The sequence below is a fragment of the Schistocerca cancellata genome, chromosome 11 (assembly GCF_023864275.1).
Source record: "Schistocerca cancellata isolate TAMUIC-IGC-003103 chromosome 11, iqSchCanc2.1, whole genome shotgun sequence".
Taxonomy (NCBI): Eukaryota; Metazoa; Arthropoda; class Insecta; order Orthoptera; family Acrididae; genus Schistocerca; species Schistocerca cancellata.
The window spans coordinates 170,550,635-170,569,343 of record NC_064636.1 but is presented as its reverse complement, the minus strand read 5'-3'; the positions used below and the strand labels follow the sequence as shown (position 1 = coordinate 170,569,343).

The 18,709-nt window shown below is 42.5% G+C and overlaps 1 long non-coding RNA gene and 1 other non-coding gene across 2 annotated transcripts in view; one reads left to right on the top strand and one right to left on the bottom strand.

Moving 5' to 3' along the window:
- Positions 1–18,709, bottom strand: part of LOC126108768 (uncharacterized) — a 48,359-nt gene that overhangs the window by 11,460 nt on the left and 18,190 nt on the right. The window lies entirely within an intron of this gene.
- On the top strand, positions 17,447–17,520 carry Trnas-cga (transfer RNA serine (anticodon CGA)). The gene has a single exon. It is a non-coding gene; the product is annotated as a tRNA-Ser (tRNA).

Sequence of the window (18,709 nt, the reverse complement as noted above, 5' to 3'; positions counted from 1 at the left end):
ATCGGTATGTCATTTAAAATTGAGACCTAGCACAATAAAACAAAAACTAGTGGGCGAGAAGCAACTATTGTTGCACTTTGGTAAACAGTTTTCTGTTCTAATCTCTCCTGATTTTGAAAACAACAAATTAACAGCTAGTCCTCTATGTTGACTTACAGGAGTTGGCTCTCACAGTCGACTGACAATCTGTTAGTAAAGTCCGAGCTGCCTCCATGGGAAACGTTAGCTGGGGGAAGATGCCACAGTCAGACTGCAAGTTCTCCTGAGCACTCCTGATATTCCAACAGGGCAACATCCACCAATGTTTAAGACGGACAGAGAAAGTGCCAGCGATTCAATTATTCATGCTATTGTTTTCCATCTGATCTCGTTCAATTACAGCATCTCGGAATATAATAACAGGATAGCTTTCATGATATAATTTGTTCATTGCAAGCTAATTCTGTATCAAGAAATTCTGAATTACAGTTCCTATAACGAAAAGGGGATATCTTCATTTATTGTAATTATTTTCTTTCAAACAAAAGTCACTGCCCTCCCCAACCGTTTGATTCAGTCGTAACAGCACCACACACTGTACTTGGCTATTAAGCAAATGAACTTCCAACATTTTACCTGTTATTGAATCAATAATGACTGCTGTGAACTGGTACATACATGCACACACAAGGCTGTAACGATTACATGTGAGGACCTCCTAAACAAAAATGTATCATTTTCAGTGCCAAAACATGTGGTACTCCCAGAATCGTGTTGCAGCATTAACCCATGCATTGCGAGTGCAGTTGCTGAGGTCAATCAGAGTCCTTTTTTTAATCTTGGCGTTTGCATTACTTAACTTTTACACACTAATAGTGAACGTATTTTCAGTTTTGTTTTCTTTGAGAATGCACAGATGAGTCCAGTTAATGGCTGCATTATTGCATTTTATCATAGCCAGAGTTCTCTATTGGATAAACCGAGTGATCAAAAAGTCAGTATAAATTTGAAAACTGAATAAATCACGGAATAATGTAGATAGAGAGATACAAATTGACACACATGCTTGGAATGAAACGGGGTTTTATTAGAAAAAACAAAAAAATTACAAAAATGCAAAAAATGTGCGGCAGATGGCACTTCATCTGATCAGAATTGCAATAATTAGAACAAAAAAATGGTTCAAATGGCTCTGAGCACTATGGGACTTAACATCTGTGGTCATCAGTCCCCTAGAACTTAGAACTACTTAAACCTAACTAACCTAAGGACATCACACACATCCATGTCCGAGGCAGGATTCGAACCTGCGACCGTAGCAGTCCCGCGGTTCCGGACTGAGCGCCTAGAACCGCGAGACCACCGCGGCCAGCTCAATAATTAGAACAAAGTAAGACAAAGCAAAAATGATGTTCTTTACAGGAAATGCTCAATATGTCCACCATCATTCCTCAACAACAACTGTAGTCGAGGAATAATGTTGTGAACAGCACTGTAAAGCATGTCCGGAGTTATGGTGAGGCATTGCCGTCGGATGTTGTCTTTCAGCACCCCTAGAGATGTCGGTCGATCACGATACACTTGTGACTTCATGTAACACCAAAGCTAATGATCGCACGGAGTGGTCTGGGGACCTGGGAGGCCAAGCGTGACTAAAGTGGCGGCTGAGCACACGGTCATCACCAAACGACGCGCGCAAGAGATCTTTCATGTGTCTAGCAATACTTTTTTTTTGTTCTAATAAAACCCCATGTCATTCGAAGCATGCGTGTCAATTTTTACCTCTCTGTCTACATTATTCCGTGGTTTATTAAGTTTTCAAATTTACACTGACTTTTTGATTACCCGGTATTTTTCTTATAGAAGATGGAGAAGTTATAAAACAATTGGTAATGTGCAGGACTGCAGCACACTTTATGGTCACAGATCGCTGCCATCCACCATGCCCAAGAATATGTCACGAGTCTAAAAAGAAACTATCAAAGATTAACTCGTAATTACAATATCTGTTCAGCAAAAAGTGTTATCTCCTTCACGCTGTTGTTGTGCTGTGAGGTGCTGATATCATCAACAAGAAATTAAATAAGCATTTCTTCAACTGTTCGTTTTTTCGCCCTATCATTTTGTGGATGGGCAGTTTCTACTGCAATAAAAAATGCTTAAGAAACGAATACTTCTGCATTTGTGTTTTATCAGTCATACTGGAACACTAGCAGGTTGTCCTTGCAAGTCGTGTGAGTTCTCAATGTCATTATCTCAGAACTTTCACCATCTGTGAGGCCTGATCGGTAATAGTATTCCTGCAATGCATGGACCAGTTCTTTGGTTCTCTCGATGTGTGCGATTTAACGTTTAAACCCACTGCAGCAGAGATTTCCAGGTGAATCTTCTATGTACATGTTACACACAAACAACTCTTATTATTATACGTGAATACCATCTGTTACATTAATTGATAATTTTGAAGTCAGTACGATACGAATTGCTTAACTAAGCCAAAGTTGCAGTATTGACAAGTGGGAAGACGTTCCCCTTCACGTTTCCTTTCTGTTGTTCATTAATTTGCGTCTCGAACAAGTAACATCAAGAGATGATGTCTCTAGTTGTGAAACACTGTTAGATCTGATTCAGTGTAATTACCAACGCAGAGCCCAATATAACACAGAAACGCGAACAAAAACAGGAAAAGCAGATCCTGAACAGCTACTTGTATTATTGTGCCCAGTCTGCGATGTAATAACATACCATTTTCCTTTCCTATCGAAATATCTAGAGTTAAAGATATAATTTAACCACTGAGTCAATGTATTGCTCTGCACGTCTGCGAATATGTACGCCCAGGATAATGAGATCATCATCTGTACTTTGTTCCATATAAGAATGCGCGCTCGTCTTTTCTCTCTCCTCCTCTAGCCGCGCGCCTTTCCGACAGCATCTTACGCTATCCGACTCCTATTTTCTTCCATTTTGTTCAAATGACCTGAAATTGTATTCCTGTCAGGAATTTGTTTCATTGTGCCATTATTATCGCCAATTGCAATTACTGATATGACTTTACTGTGAATACTTTTTTCTTTCGCTACAGAGTCGGGTTAAGATTATTGTAATTTCTACGTATTTCACCGAAATACAGCAAAAATCCCTTGTTATGTCCAAAATTCTAAAGTTAATGCATGAGATGTTAGATGTCTGTATAAAAAGCTTCTTACGTTAAATAATAATTGTTTAATTTGGCATTTCTGCTTTCATTTCATAGTAATGATCACCAATACCCAATTTGTAACTGTTACACATTTTGCTTTACTACATTTTTTCTTACGTTGCCAAAGCGATACCCATGAAATTGAAAGTATTCCGAATTTTCTCACGAGGCGAGGAGACAGTAATTTCCTTGAGATTATAGAAACCCAAATTAAACGTTTTTCAGCATGCCACGAGTCTTCAAACAAAAAAGGTAAAAAACGATCAGTATTAACTAAGGAGTGAAGTGATTCTATTTACAAAGTTGATAATATCGAGTGCATTTTAGGACCAAAAAAAAATAATTTTCATTGTAGACTAATAAAGTGGTGTGTGTGTGTGGGTGTGAAATATTTAAGTTCATTTTGCTTTTCATTTAGTGGATTTCTTTTTGATTGATTATTTATTTAATTATTTATCAATTATAAATATTATTATAATACTGTACACTTTGCAGTCACGGTAGTATATTATATGTCTGTGCACATATTCTCAGTGGCATTTGTGGTTAGATACTACAGTGACTCATAACCCTAATAGTAGAAGCAAAAATTAGTTTTTACCAAGGGACATTAACAGAGCTTCATGCTCTAATGCTAAAGACAGGAAATTGCAACTCTGCCGATAAACAAAACCCGATACAGTACTTTTACAACTCGTTCCCAGTATAGGGGGTTTAAAGGAGAAAAACTGCAAGTGTGGGGAGCAGGGGGGGGGGGCATGAGATACACCACATTCTGTCCAGGTCGTACCAAGTTGTCAGGAGCGAGTCTTCTAACTTCCGAAGAACCAAACCAATCTAAACCATACAAAAGCCAGAAACGTCAACATGTGACGTTCGTCTCCTTTACTTCCTCGTTGATTGTCCTCGGTGCCTTCGTACTGCGTTGTGACACTGGCTGAATAGTGGGGAGTGGAAGCTCAACACTGACTACTTCAAGTGATGTGGCCGACAGGTGCACATTTGCGTTTCACAGTACTTTACTTTTGCTGTTCACAGACCCCCCAATATACACAGTTATATGGCCAGCGCACTATTGTTTAACATTCGATAACTCTCATTAATAGGTCGCAGGCAAACAACATACAGCTGCAATAGTTTACTGTTTAACGTCTACGAGCAGTAAAAACTTAACCACAAAGTTCTTGCCGCATAATGCGGTACATATTGAACAGACACTGTCATTGTTTTAGCGCAGAGCTCACAGTTAAGTGGATGCATTGTTGTTCTAACCAATACAGGTACCTCACCAAACTTGGCCGTGGACCGACTGTCTTGGGACCAAAAATCAAGCCCCTTTTATATCATTACAATAATAGGCACTGAAACTACACTTTGATGTTTAATTTACAGAAATTACAATTAAAACTTAACTCCTTCAATTAACTGAATACATTGAAAAATTGCGTCTTCGTTACGTTTCTTCTATTACAAGGGTTAAGCCATATTATTTGTTTAAATCATGAAATTAACAAAGATAGTTACAAAAAACGAACTAGAAATTTCTTTGGAATTAAGAGCTGTCTTTGCTAACATGTTTTCGAATAGAGCCAAATAGATCCTTTAAGAATACTATTAGTTGTCCCCAAACGTTTAAAATTAGTACAGAATATATTGGTTTATAAGTCAACAATAGAATTTAAGTTACGAAACAATTACCGATTTCACCCTCTGACAAAAGATGCTAACTAGGGATAGTCAAAATAAATTAGAAAATCAATTACATACATGAAACTAAGCACAAAATTAGACTGGGTGTTATATCCTTTAAAACTGAGGGCCAACCTCTCTCTTTTATGGAAATGGTAAGTAATCAGACTTGAGAAAATGAATTTTAAGGAGGCAGATGGCAAAACAAGAGGGGAAGTAAAAATATCCCAGCTTGCTTCGTCACATACAGTGCACATAATACAGTCTGTTCAGAACATTCCAGAACTCTGTCCAGAAAATTTTTGTACGCTTACCTTTTACTTATTGTGTAGGCCCTACGGTCTCCTTCGAACTACCCTCCCCCACAGCTGATACATCGCTGCCAATGCCGTTTGCACTTCTGGAAGCAGTCTTGGTATGTCTCTTGCTCGATCACGCGAATCGCCTTCCACCGAATTTTCTTTTATCACGTCTATCGTTGCAAATCTTTGTCCTTTCGAAGGACTTTCGACTTTGGAAATAAAAAATGTCCTCAGGGGCAGGTATGAGGAGCACGGAATATGAGGCAGCACACTGACTTCGTTTTTTGTGCAACAGTCACGCACGAACAGGGATGAATGTGCGGGTGTGTTGTTGTGATGAAAGAGCCAAGAATTGAATTGTCTCGCCACATTTCAGGCCGTTTCCTTCTCACATTTTCTCGCAGGCATCGCGACACGTCCCGATGGTATCATCGATTGACAGTTTGTCGCTGTGCCACAAATTCATGATGAATAAATCGTTCAAAGTCAAAGAAAACTGAAGTGTGGCTTTGACATTTGAGCTGAACTGGCAAGCTTTTTTTGGTCTTTGAGAATGTTTTCCGACCCATCGTGAAGCTCGAACCTTGGTCTCAACATCATAACCATAAACCCACATCTCACCACGAGTTGTGATTCTCTTAAGGAACGTCTCGTTCTCATTTGCGCAAACCAAAAGCTCTTCAGAGATTGTGTGACGAAGGTCTTTCTGTTCTTGACTCCATAAACGTGGGACGAACATAGGAACACGATGCATTCCAAGATGGCTCATCAGGATTTCACGATATGATCCAAATGAAATATTACGTCCTTCTGCAATCTCTCTGACACTCAGTCTTCGATTGGCACGCACAATTTCGTTGACGTTCCTGAACGCGGGTCACCTTTAACTCCCTTTTTTTTTTGCTAGAAAAAAACAGTCTTGATCACGATTTATATTTATTGAGGTGACCGGTTTCGACCACTGCTGTGGTCATCTTTAGACCTGCAAGTAGCATACAGAGCTTTAATTAGAGGGCTACATACATTAAAGAAAATACATACAGTTATAAAACTATAAAACGATGATTTACCATTGAGTAGGAACCACTAGGCTGGAGAATCACTACTGGAGAAACCAGTGCACGTCTTACTATATATAATGGAGGCTCCGCCCACTTCTGACGGCATGATGCCATTACTAACCAATGAGTTATAAGTTGAATAACAATGTAGAATTTCTTAGTTAAAATCGTTTCAATAAAGACATGTTGCTGCTCAATAATACATCGTCTGACGCGGCAGTCTTCGCCATTTCACTTTTGCAACAACTTCGTTAGAAAGAAGCCTGCTGCCACATCTTTGCACTGGCGTTTGTCCTCACCATGGCAACCACTAGTTCGCGTATCGACTTTACAACTACATCCAGTGGAAAGAAGCTTGCTGCCTCATCTTTGGAACTGCGTCCAACTTCACCATGGCAACCAGTGGTTCCAAATGGTTCACTAAAAGGCCTTGAGAGGGCAACCCATGTACTGGCAAACCGAAGTTCATTTATCCTACGTATTTAAATATTTTTAACGCTCCTTAATTGACAATAGCTGTTTAATAAGCTAAGTTTAGGATGTGTTAATTTTTATTTCTTGACAATGTTCTTTTAACGAAAAAAATTTACATTGTTATTCGACTTATTGGTTAATAATGACATCATGCCGTCAGAAGTGGGCGGAGCCACCATTATATATATTAAGACGTGCACTGGTTTCTCCAGTACTGATTCTCCAGCCTAGTGGTTCCTACTCAATGGTAATCATCGTTTTATAGCTTTATAACTTTATGTATTTTATTTAATGTATGTAGCCCTCTAATTAAAGCTTTGTATGCTACTTGTAGGTGTGAAGATTACCACAGCAGTGGTCAAAACCGGTCACCTTAATAAATATAAATCGTGATCAAGACTTTTTAATAGTACAATATTTAACACACTGATCACTGCCACTCCCATAATGTATTCGAAAGTAACCTTTAACTTCTGTCCGGCCATTTTTAAACTGTGTGAACCATTTTTAGCACCGAGTACGGCTTATGCCCTCATCACCATAGGCTTCCTGCATCATTTGGTGTGTCCCTTTAAATGTTTTCTTGAGTCCCACGTAAAATTTAATGCAAACGCGTTGCTTCTCAAACTGAGCCATCTCGAAATTCTCAAACTGTGTGACAACACAACGTTCTACCAAATACAGCACTGAACAATAACACACGTACATCAATAAAACTTCCGGAAGTTACAGAATAAACACAGGCGTGCGCAGGGATACCAACCGCATCTCGCGCCAACAACATAACACTGGCGCGAAATTACGAATGTTCCAGATTTTTCTGAACACACACACACACACACACACACACACACACACACACACAGAGACAGACAGAGACAGAGAGAGAGAGAGAGAGAGAGAGAGAGAGAGAGCAAGCATCACACACAGCTTGGGCGCGCCTGGTCGGCCAACTTCCGTTGCCAGTTCACTATCTACCCACCAGCACCGTTGGTTCCGCGTCCTTCATTGCCATGACATTACCGGCAGGGGCGGATACGGAAAGTGCCTCGCTAGTACTTACTCCTACAAGGCGTCAGAAGAATTGGGGAGGAGAAGTTCGGCTAAAATAAGGCACCATTAGTTTTGAGGCCATTATTGCTTCATACACCATTAAGGGGGGTAGGACGTCAAACGGGCCGACTTGGAGCAGGAGAGGCACCACAGGACATTTTAATTTCCACTGTCTATACTTTCACAAATAAATTCATAAAACTTTGTCAGCATGACCAGGAAGGATTCAGAATTCACAGTCATAGCAGTGGAAGTTCGAAAACATAACGAAATAATTTTCTTTACGTGTGAAATTTCATCTTTTTTTCACTTACTAATGCTGGAAAGAAGAATCTCCAGTTTTGGTTGGTTCCCACAAGGTAGCCGGCCGGGGTGGCCGAGCGGTTCTAGGCGCTAGAGTCTGGAACCGCGCGACCGCTACAGTTGCAGGTTCGAATCCTGCCTCGGGCATGGATGTGTGTGATGTCCTTGGGTTAGTTAGGTTTAAGTAGTTCTAAGTTCTAGGGGACTGGTGACCTCAGAAGTATAATGTTTTGAGGGCGACCATAATCCATCAGTTAGTCCCAGCAAGTCATGTGAAAGCATTGCTACTGAGGTGTCCCAACGTTTCTCAAACAATTTACTTACCATGGTCAAAACAAGATCACAAAATACATAGATTCAGAAAGATGATTTTTTTATCAAATGAGAAATTTTAGTAAATATGACTCAGTTACATCATAAGTAAGAAAACCCTGACTACTTTCCAAATACAATGCTCGCCATAAATCCGGTACCTTACTTGTACTACAAATGTTTGCTTTGCGACATGAATAGCAGTAACATACCAGTCAATTTCTATTTTGTGAATTTTACATCGCTGCACGCTTTAGGTCAATCCAATTCAGTCAAGCTATTGCAAACGACTTTCACACACATACAGAAGACACCCTGTGGGGTACTGCGGCGGCGCGGTTCTTTCCGTCCCTTTACGACGGACCTGCACCTACCTGTGAACATCGTCTCAGCAGATCATCAGTAGGAAAGCAGAGTGAAACCTACTGTACTTCGACGTGAACCAGGCTGCAATTTAAGTCACTAATCTACGTTTCGGGAGAAAGTTTTCATATGAAATGAGAAGTTGGAAATTGTCCTAAATTAATATGTTCTGAAACTTAGGTGAACAAGTATTACGGCCAAGCCCGTGCTAGTCTTAACACAGTCACTCACAATCCCTTTCACTTACGTTGGGAAGTTTATGGTGATGCATTTCCCGAAAACTACTGGTTGTTTTAGATCGAGACTGCTCGCCAAATATTAAGTCTGTCGGTACCTAATGCAGCCACAGTTTTTAGCCACCCGCCTGCTCAATACGCCACGCGGAATGTGTGTCTATTCTCGTCACAAAATTCACTTACAACATTCCGAAATTTCTACACACACACACACACCGGAATAATTATGCCATCACTTTCCAACACTTTTGATGTATGAAACACAGCTAGATCCGGCAACTTATCGTTTCCATCGGAACTACTACTACACACGTCCGAACTGTTTCACGGCTAGGCTCCCACTCTTCTCTACAATACTCTAAGTCTTCTCTACCAGCAGAGAAAGGCGCGCGAAGAATATTGCTTTACCATTGGTCAGTTTACTCAACAGCCAATAGCACAACAACATTCTCCCGCGTCAATCCGCACTTTCCATCACTAACAAATGGCAAAATAGTAAACCTAACGATTGCACCTTTTACCGACGTAATTATCTAATACGCTGAAGTTCTGTTTATGCATAAAGTTATTTACTATTGTTATTTACACCTGAATTAACTTTCCCATAAACTTTACAAATCCATTCTACAAAATTCCCCTTTGTTCATATCCATACTTCTTCGAAATGTTCCCATACGAAATCTTACTACATAATTCCTTAAACAATTATCTTCATATTAACATTAATCCACACTCACGCATCATTCATACTGCTAAAACACATGTTGTTGTGGTCTTCAGTCCAGAGACTGGTTTGATGCAGCTCTCCAAGCTACTCTATCCTGTGCAAGCTTCTTCATCTCCCAGTACTTAATGCAACCTATATCCTTCTGAATCTGTTTAGTGGCTTCATCTCTTGGTCTGCCTCTACGATTTTTACCCTCCACGCTACCCTCCAATACTAAACTGGTGATCCCTTGATGCCTCAGAACATGTCCTACCAACCAATTCCTTCTTCTAGTCAATTTGTGCCACAAACTTCTCTTCTCCCCAATCCTATTCAATACTTCCTCATTAGTTATGTGATCTACCCATCTAATCTTCAGCATTCTCGTGTAGCACCACACTTCGAAAGCTTCCTTTCTCTTCTTGTCTAAACTATTTATCGTCCACGTTTCACTTCCATACATGGCTACACTCCATACAAATACTTTCAGAAACGACTTCCTGACAAATCTATACTCGATGTTAACAAATTTCTCTTCTTCAGAAACGCTTTCCTTGCCATTGCCAGTCTACATTTTATATCCTCTCTACTTCGACCATCATCAGTTATTTTACTCCCTAAATAGCAAAACTCCTTTACTACTTTAAGCGTCTCATTTCCTAATCTAACTCCCTCAGCATCAATTTAATTTGACTACATTCCATTATCCTCGTATTGCTTTTGTTGATGTTCATCTTATATCCTCCTTTCAAGACACTGTCCATTCCGGTCCAAGTCCTTTGCTGTCTCTGACAAAATTACAATGTCATCGGCGAAGCTCCAAGTTTTTATTTCTTCTCCATGAATTTTAATACCTACTCCGAATTTTTCTTTTGTTTCCTTTACTGCTTGCTCAATATACAGATTGAATAACATCGGATTTTACATACAAAATAAAAGACATAATAACACTTTATGAAAATACTAGAACAGTTTATGAAAAACATTGTATTACTTTAGTGCACTCTACTGGGCACAATCGAAACTAAATCAGTCTCCTATCCAATACTGTCCTCTATCGGCTGATACATAAACTACGTGCGCGTCCAATCTCGAGTCACCATCTGACCAAGCTCTGAGACACATCTCCCGCTTAACCGCCTTCAAGCCAGGATCGGTATACGGCGCTACGCCTCAGTACCCGCACATCTGATCCACGCAGAACATTCACATTGATCTTCGAACAACACTATATAAAATATGATCTAAATTAAGAGTGTTCATCAGTAAGATGGAGCATCATAACAGACTGTACCACAGACGGCACAAGCCCAGATACCAGAAGAGCCTGCCTCAGCTGTGTTGGGTCGGTGCGTGGAGTTCAGCACGGAGGGGTGCCCCGCGTCGGCGGCGATGTTCAGACACGACACACTGCTCACTTCCAGGCTGTCGTGTCGGAACATCGCCGCCGCCACGCGGCTCTTCGGTGCGCCATCAGTCACGTGACTCCTGCTTCCGTCGTCCCAGGCGTCCAGTGGGGTGCCCAATTCCGCAGCAGCAGACACCATTAACCTCCTCAATATCTTCCATTGTGGATGATTCTGAAACACGATGACAAGTGGGCAGCGCATTGCCCTCAAGGAGGGGTAGGACGTCAAACGGGCCGACTTTGAGCAGGAGAGGGACCACAGGACATTTTAATTTCCATTGTCTATACTTTCACAAGTAAATTCGTAAAACTTTGTCAGCATGACCAGGAAGTACTCAGGATTCACACTCGTAACAGCGGAAGTTCAAAAACATAAAATATTTTTTATTTCATTTCTTCATGAGTAAGACTTCAATAAATTTTGCACAGCATACAAACCACACTTACAGTGGTCTGAAACTCTAGAATCTAATTTATGAAAAAATGAATGAGCTGTTACATTTTAAACTTAATGTTTAGGAAAAAAAAATCAAATTTTGTAGTTAATTACCTCAATTTTTACCACAGTTTTTAATACATTTGGAAAATTCTAGAGTTTCATACACCTGTAAGTATGGTTTGTATGTTGTGCAAAATTTATCAAAGAATCTCTCTCACTTGTGAAGAAAAATGTAGCTATAGCAACAAATGCAGCCAGTAGTAAGTGAAAAAATGATGAAATTTCGTATCTAAAGAAAAATTATTTTGTTGTGTTTTTGCACTTCCACTGCTATGAGTGTGAATCCTGAATCCTTCCTGGTCATGCTGACAAAGTTTTATGAATTTATTTGTAAAAGTATAGACAGTAGAAAATGAAATGTCCTGTGGTGCCTCTCCTGCTCCAAGTCGGTCCGTTTGACGTCCTGCCCCCCTTAATAGTTGTGCACTGAGGAGTCAAAGAAACTGGTACCCCTGCCTAATATCGTGTAGGGCCTCCACGAGCATTTTGAAGTGTAGCATCATGACGTGGCTTGAACTCGACTAATGTCTGAGGTAATGGTGGAGGGAACTGACTTCATGAATCTTGCAGGGCTGTCCATAAATGCGTTGCAACATATCCCAGATATGCTGAATAATGTTCATATCTGTGGAGTTTGGTGGCCAGCTAAAGTGTTTAAGCTCAGCAGTGTGTTCCTGCAGCCACTCTAGCAATGCAGGACGTGTGGGGTGTCGCACTGTCCTGCTGGAATTGCAAAACTCCGTCAGTATGCATAATGGACATGAATGGATGCAGGTGATCAGACAGTACGCTTACGTACGTGTCACCTGTCAGAGTCTTATTTAGATGCATCAGGGTCCCGTATCACCCAAACTGCATACGCCCCACACCATTATTGAGCCTCCACCCGCTCGAACAGTCCCCTGCTGACACGCAGCGTCCACGGATTCGTGAGGTTGACTCCATGCCCGTACTAGTCCATCCACTCGATACGATTTGAAGGGAGACTTGTCTGAGCCCCCACGTGTTTCCAGTCAACAACAGTCCAATGTCTGTGTTTACGGGCCCAGGCGAGGCGTAAAGCTTCGCGCCGTGCACTCATCAAGGGTACACGAGTTGGCCTTCGGCTCCGAAAGCCCACATCAAATGGTCTGCATGCTGGCACAGGGTGTCTACGTGGACAAGAAAAAAAATTCCCGGATTTTTCCCGGATTTCCCGGTTAAAAACACGGTTTCTCCCGGATGAAATTACGTATAAAGCGGGTGAAAATATATCCGTGTTAAGCAACAGTATACTTTCCCTGGGAGCTGTAAAACCTATTAGTCCTTTGAATCGTAAAGGTCTTATACCGGCAGAGGACGTCCCAGCACTTTAGAAATCGAAATCCAGGAAAAACAACGTTTGGAAAGATGTTTGATGCAAGAGAATATGCACAGAGTTTATTTTCGTATTGCGAAAGTATACGCACAAATTCCACAAACTACAGCACGGTAGCTTCGGAAACTCTAAAATAGAGATTGCGTTGAGCGATGCACTTTTGTCAGCCACTCATAGCTCATGTCACGTGACCTCGCTAGCGAATGACGGCAGTTATCCAGAGCAAGAGGCCTACGAGAAAGACGGGCGGCGGCGCGTTACGAAGGTAGGCCGAGCTCGCTCAATTCAGCAAAGTGCGTTTCTACAGCGGTTAACTCGTAAGCAGCTGTGTATGTACGAACGAGAATTGCATCCTCTATTGGCATCCACTGTTATTAGTCCTACAATGATAGGAAGTCCGTAGGCCTACTAACAGGCTCTAATTTGGCAATTGAAATCGTGCCAAAATGATTATCAGTCGAGGTGTTCTGGCATGAAAAGACTTGTGACATTAGTCAGTAACACATTATGCACATTTTTTTGAAGGTCAATTACACTTTTTGCCATCGATCGCATAATTTTTTATCTATGTAAAAACAACATGAAATATGAAAACTAACTTGAAGCTCTGTCTTTTCTTAGCGTGTGTTACATGTTAAGTCATATCAAATACAAATGTGCCGGTAAAATTTTAAATAGTGGCATAAAAGACTTATCTTCTGAGCCCGACATTTTTCAAATGGCTGATCCTCAAAGTGTTACGTTTTGAATGAGAGTTATAACGCCCTGTGATTTAAGAAATTCGCTGCACATTCTCACACGTAACATACATCATCTTGCGTGGAAATTTCCTTTGAAAGTGACGCATCTCAAGCCACTATTCGTAATATTTACTGGTGATCTGTTAGAAATGTAAACAATTGTGCCGTCACGCACATTGGGTGCACGTTAGTTGTCACGGACGTACTGCATAATCTTCGACCTAAAGCCTTTGACACTTTACGGTGTCGGCAAACTGGTCTGTCCATTGTGTAAATTACCGATTTTCTATGCAACTAAACTTTTATTTTGGTGTTATTCCCTGATTTATGTTTCATTGCTGCAGTATTATTCAGCAGTAGTGGACTAAAGTTCTTTGTCAGAGTATCAGATCTTACACGTAAAACCTACAAAACTTTTACTGACATCTAAAATAATGAAAAATCCCGGAATTCTAAGAAATTCCCGGGTTTTTCCCGGATGAAAAAATTCCCGGGTTTTTCCCGGATCTCCCGGATGTCCCGGGCCGTATACACTCTGTGGCACTTTTTCATGGCCTTGCATTGAAATCTGCAGCAATATGCGGAAGCGTTGCACTCTTGTCACGTTGAACGATTCTCTTCAGTCGTCGTCGGTCCCGTTCTCGCAGGATATTTTTTTCCGTCCACAGAGATGTCAGTTTTGATGTTTTACCGGAATTCCTGATATTCACGGTGCTCTGGTGAAATGGTCATACGGGAAAATGCCCACCTCACCGCTACCTCGGATATGCTGTCCCCTATCGCTCGTGGGCCGACTGTAACACCGCGTTGAAACTAACAAATCCTGATGACTGAAACTTGTCTTAGATAGCCGTTGCCGACCACCACGCCATATTCATTCTGTTCACACATCTCTGTATTTGAATACAGGCAACTGCATTGAACGCTGCCAAGATGCCTAACAGACGCTATCGTCGTCGCTCTAAGCAAACGGTCTATAAAACTATCGAGAACATTGAATTCTCAACATCTGCTGCAGACAAGAAGAAGAATTCTGTGAAGACTGTTGCTGCCACTGCATTACTTGATGGACCTGCTGTATTCTGTGGTTGTAGACTTAACTTTAGTATTGATACTAATGATACTTTTACACATGGTAATGGTCGGCTTACTGTAGCCATTGTACGAGGTGGTACAGGAGTACCAAGTGTTGGTGGACTTGAAAGTTTTGTAGATAGAGACATTATAGCCTATCGTACCTACCATATGGCAGAACTTGCAAATAAAGACTTTGGTAAATCAGCTTATATGTCTACCTCTGCATTGTCACTGTATACTCGTAATAGGAAAAAATTATCTGTAAATGAGTCTGTATTTATTTGGTGTAAAGGTAAAGGAGTTTGTGAATATGTAAAATTTGTTGGAGATTGTACTTTGTATTTTTATAAATAAAGTGATCTGTAGCGTAGCTGAGAACCGGACAAGGCTACATCTAGAATCTGTCGGCATAGAGTATGTAACAGCATGTTACGTCATCACACTGACCAGTTGACCTTTGACCCCGCGCCGATAAGGCCGGCCGTCGCCATCTCGGCAGCGCGCCAGCGGCGGACTTAGCGCACAGCCTATACCAGTTTCTTTGGCACTTCAGTGTACGATCTAAATTAAGAGAGGCGTCAGCGGTAAGATGTGCAGCTGCGACAGTCTGAAGCTGTACCACAGACGTCAGGAGTGCATACGTCACAGGAGCCTGCCTGAGCCGTGTGGGGGCGGTGCGTGCGAGTCAGCACGGAGGGGTGCCCCGTGACAGCCGCAATGTCACAGGAGCCTGCCTGAGCCGTGTGGGGGCGGTGCGTGCCGAGTCGGCGCGGAGGGAGGGGCGCCCCGTGGCGGCCGCAATGTTCCGGCACGATAGGCTGCCGACCTCCAGCCTTGTCGTGCCGAAACATCGCAGCCGGCGTAGGGCTGTCGGGTAAACAGTGCGGACCTGCGCGACGCCACCCACGTGTCTCCTGTTTCCAGCGTCTCAGGCGTCCAGCAGGGTATCCAGTTCCAAGGCTGCACAACCCTGTAACCTCAACTGCTTCCATTGCGGACGATTGTGAAACACAGCGACAACTGGCCAGCCCTTTGCACTTCCTCGACAGTTGTATAAATCAGAGGCAGATGTGTATCAAACAACACTTGGCAAATGTTGTAGATCACAAGACAAATACAACACCACGATATCTTTTCTCTTCCCGATTGACGACACAGGTCAATCGCAGTATTTTAAAGAACTACCTTTTATCACCACATTTTGTTTTCATGACAAGTAAGTTTCATATTTTTAAAAGTATCACGAGTTTTATGGTTCGAATCGCTCTGAGAACTATGCGACTAACTTCTGAGGTCATCAGTCGCCTAAGAACTTAGAACTACTTAAACCTAACTAACCCACACACATCCACGCCCGAGGGAGGATTCGAACCTGCGACCGTAGCGGTCGCACGGTTCCAGACTGTAGCGCCTGGAACCGCTCGGCCACCCCGGGTGGCGTGCTTGAGCACTGTCCTGAAAATGATGGTCAGGTCCTGCAGAAAGTGTCATCACTTCTGTCTGTATCCTGGTCGTAGGTTGTGTTCCAAAAATGAAGGGACAGAGATCATGAGACTTTCTGCAGGGCCCGACCATCATTTTGCAGGACAATGTTGAAGCACGTACAGTGCGAGCTGTTACTGGTTTGTCCGACTGATGGGGCTGCTAAGTGCTATACCACCTACTGCACTCATGTTCAAATTGATTTCTAAACTGAAGGGAACACTTCGTGGCATTCGCTTCAGAACCGCTACAAATTCGTCTGCCAACACAACTGGCCCTGATAAGAGTATCCTGTGACTTCCACGTCGCTGGTAACGTGCTGTACACAATGCTTGTGACTACTTTCAAGGTCTGTAGAAACTTTGAACACCTATCTATTTTGTACGATCTGTAAATAAATAGATGCCACTATTGAAGTTCCCACAGCCGTATTTATCGAGATTAGTGAAAAACATAACATAAAATAAAAATATCGCCACTTGATATTGTACTTTTGATATCGATATATTGGCGGGATGTTGTCATGTGCTTATATTGATACTTTTCGGATGGACTGTCGATATATCGATATTTTGTAAACAGTCCTAATGACAAGCCCCGGAAGGGGCATTTTCAGCCGGATGTTACTTCATCAGGATGTCTTTCGTAATGGAAGCCTATTGCAGTTCCACAAAAGATGGAAACTACTACAGCTGTACTTTACTCAATAACTGTGTCAAGAGGGGAGGGGGGGGGGAGGGGGAAGGATTGGAATTGCAGCCTGAACGAAGTGAACTACCCGGGAAATCCAGAATGAGATTTTCACTCTGCAGCGGAGTGTGCGCTGATATGAAACTTCCTGGCAGATTAAAACTGTGCCCGGCCGAGACTCGAACTCGGGACCTTTGCCCTTCGCGGGCAAGTGCTCTACCAACTGAGCTACCGAAGCACGACTCACGCCCGGTACTCACAGCTTTACTTCTGCCAGTACCTCGTCTCCTACCTTCCAAACTTTACAGAAGCTCTCCTGCGAACCTTGCAGAACTAGCACTCCTGAAAGAAAGGATATAGCGGAGACATGGCTTTGCCACAGCCTGGGGGATGTTTCCAGAATGAGATTTTCACTCTGCAGCGGAGTGTGTGCTGATATGAAACTTCCTGGCAGATTAAAACTGTGTGCCCGACCGAGACTCGAACTCGGGACCTTTGCCTTTCGCGGGCAAGTGCTCGGTAGCTCAGTTGGTAGAGCACTTGCCCGCGAAAGGCAAAGGTCCCGAGTTCGAGTCTCGGTCGGGCACACAGTTTTAATCTGCCAGGAAGTTTCATACCCGGGAAATGTTTCAGTCTTCCGATACGACGCAGTTCGGAACGTTCACCTTTAAAACTTCGAGAACTATGGAGACTTAGGCCATGGAGTGAGATGACAGTATAAAGGAAGGAGAGGTGCGCACGCGCAGTCCGACTTCCAGTAGCTACGGGAAGCGAGAACTAAAAGACCGAGCCAAACAGTTCCTTTCCCAGAACAGTTCATTCAGACAAGAAGGAACGTAAGGCAGGACACCAAACACCGCACGCCAGCTACGCTGTCACCCAATTCACAGGGTGACAATTACCGAACTATGTGGAAAGGAGGTCAGTTACAGACTGTGCCGTGCACACACTTTATTCAACATCTACGTCACTACAGATAATCGGATTTAGGTTGTAACACGTTCGATATGCCTGCCATCATTGACAACGATGTGGCGCAGATGAATAGCCAAATTCTGCATGACCCGCTCAAGTGTCGGAATATCGATGCTGTAGAGGACATCCTGATTGGATGTTTTCAATTCAGCAATTGTCTTAGGGTTATTACTGTACCCCCTGTCTTTAATATAGCCGCACGAAAAGAAGTCGCGTGAGTTCGGATCCGGAGAATAACGCGGCCAATAGAGGACCATGCCGGTGGCCTCTAGGTCCCCAAAGTGCTCCTCCTGGACATCAAACATTCTCCTGTTTCGATGGGATCGAGCTGCGTCTTGCACGAACCACATCTTGTCGGAATCAGGATAACTTAGGATAATGGGGATGAAACCATCTGCCACAACCTTCATATAACATTTGGTAGTGACCGTGCTATGGAGGAATACCGCACCCGTTACTCCGTGACTGGACAATGGCGACCACACAGTCACCTGTTGAGTGTGAACAGACTTCTAGATCAGTGAAATGCGGGTTCTCAGTCCCCAAAATGCGCCAATTTTGCTTGACAAATCCACCCGAATGAGAGTGCGCTTCTTTGCTAAACCAAACCATGTATGCGCATACTAATTCCCATGCTGCCCCACAGCCAACCGTGCAGTTCAAATATCTCAACGCAAACCGTTCAGGAGTTATGACAATATTATTTCATATAGTTCAATAACTGTCGCCCTGTAATTACATCCAGCTATGAGGTTTTTGGAGCCTTCTGACTTACCGAGTGTTTCACTTTGCGAGCTTAAT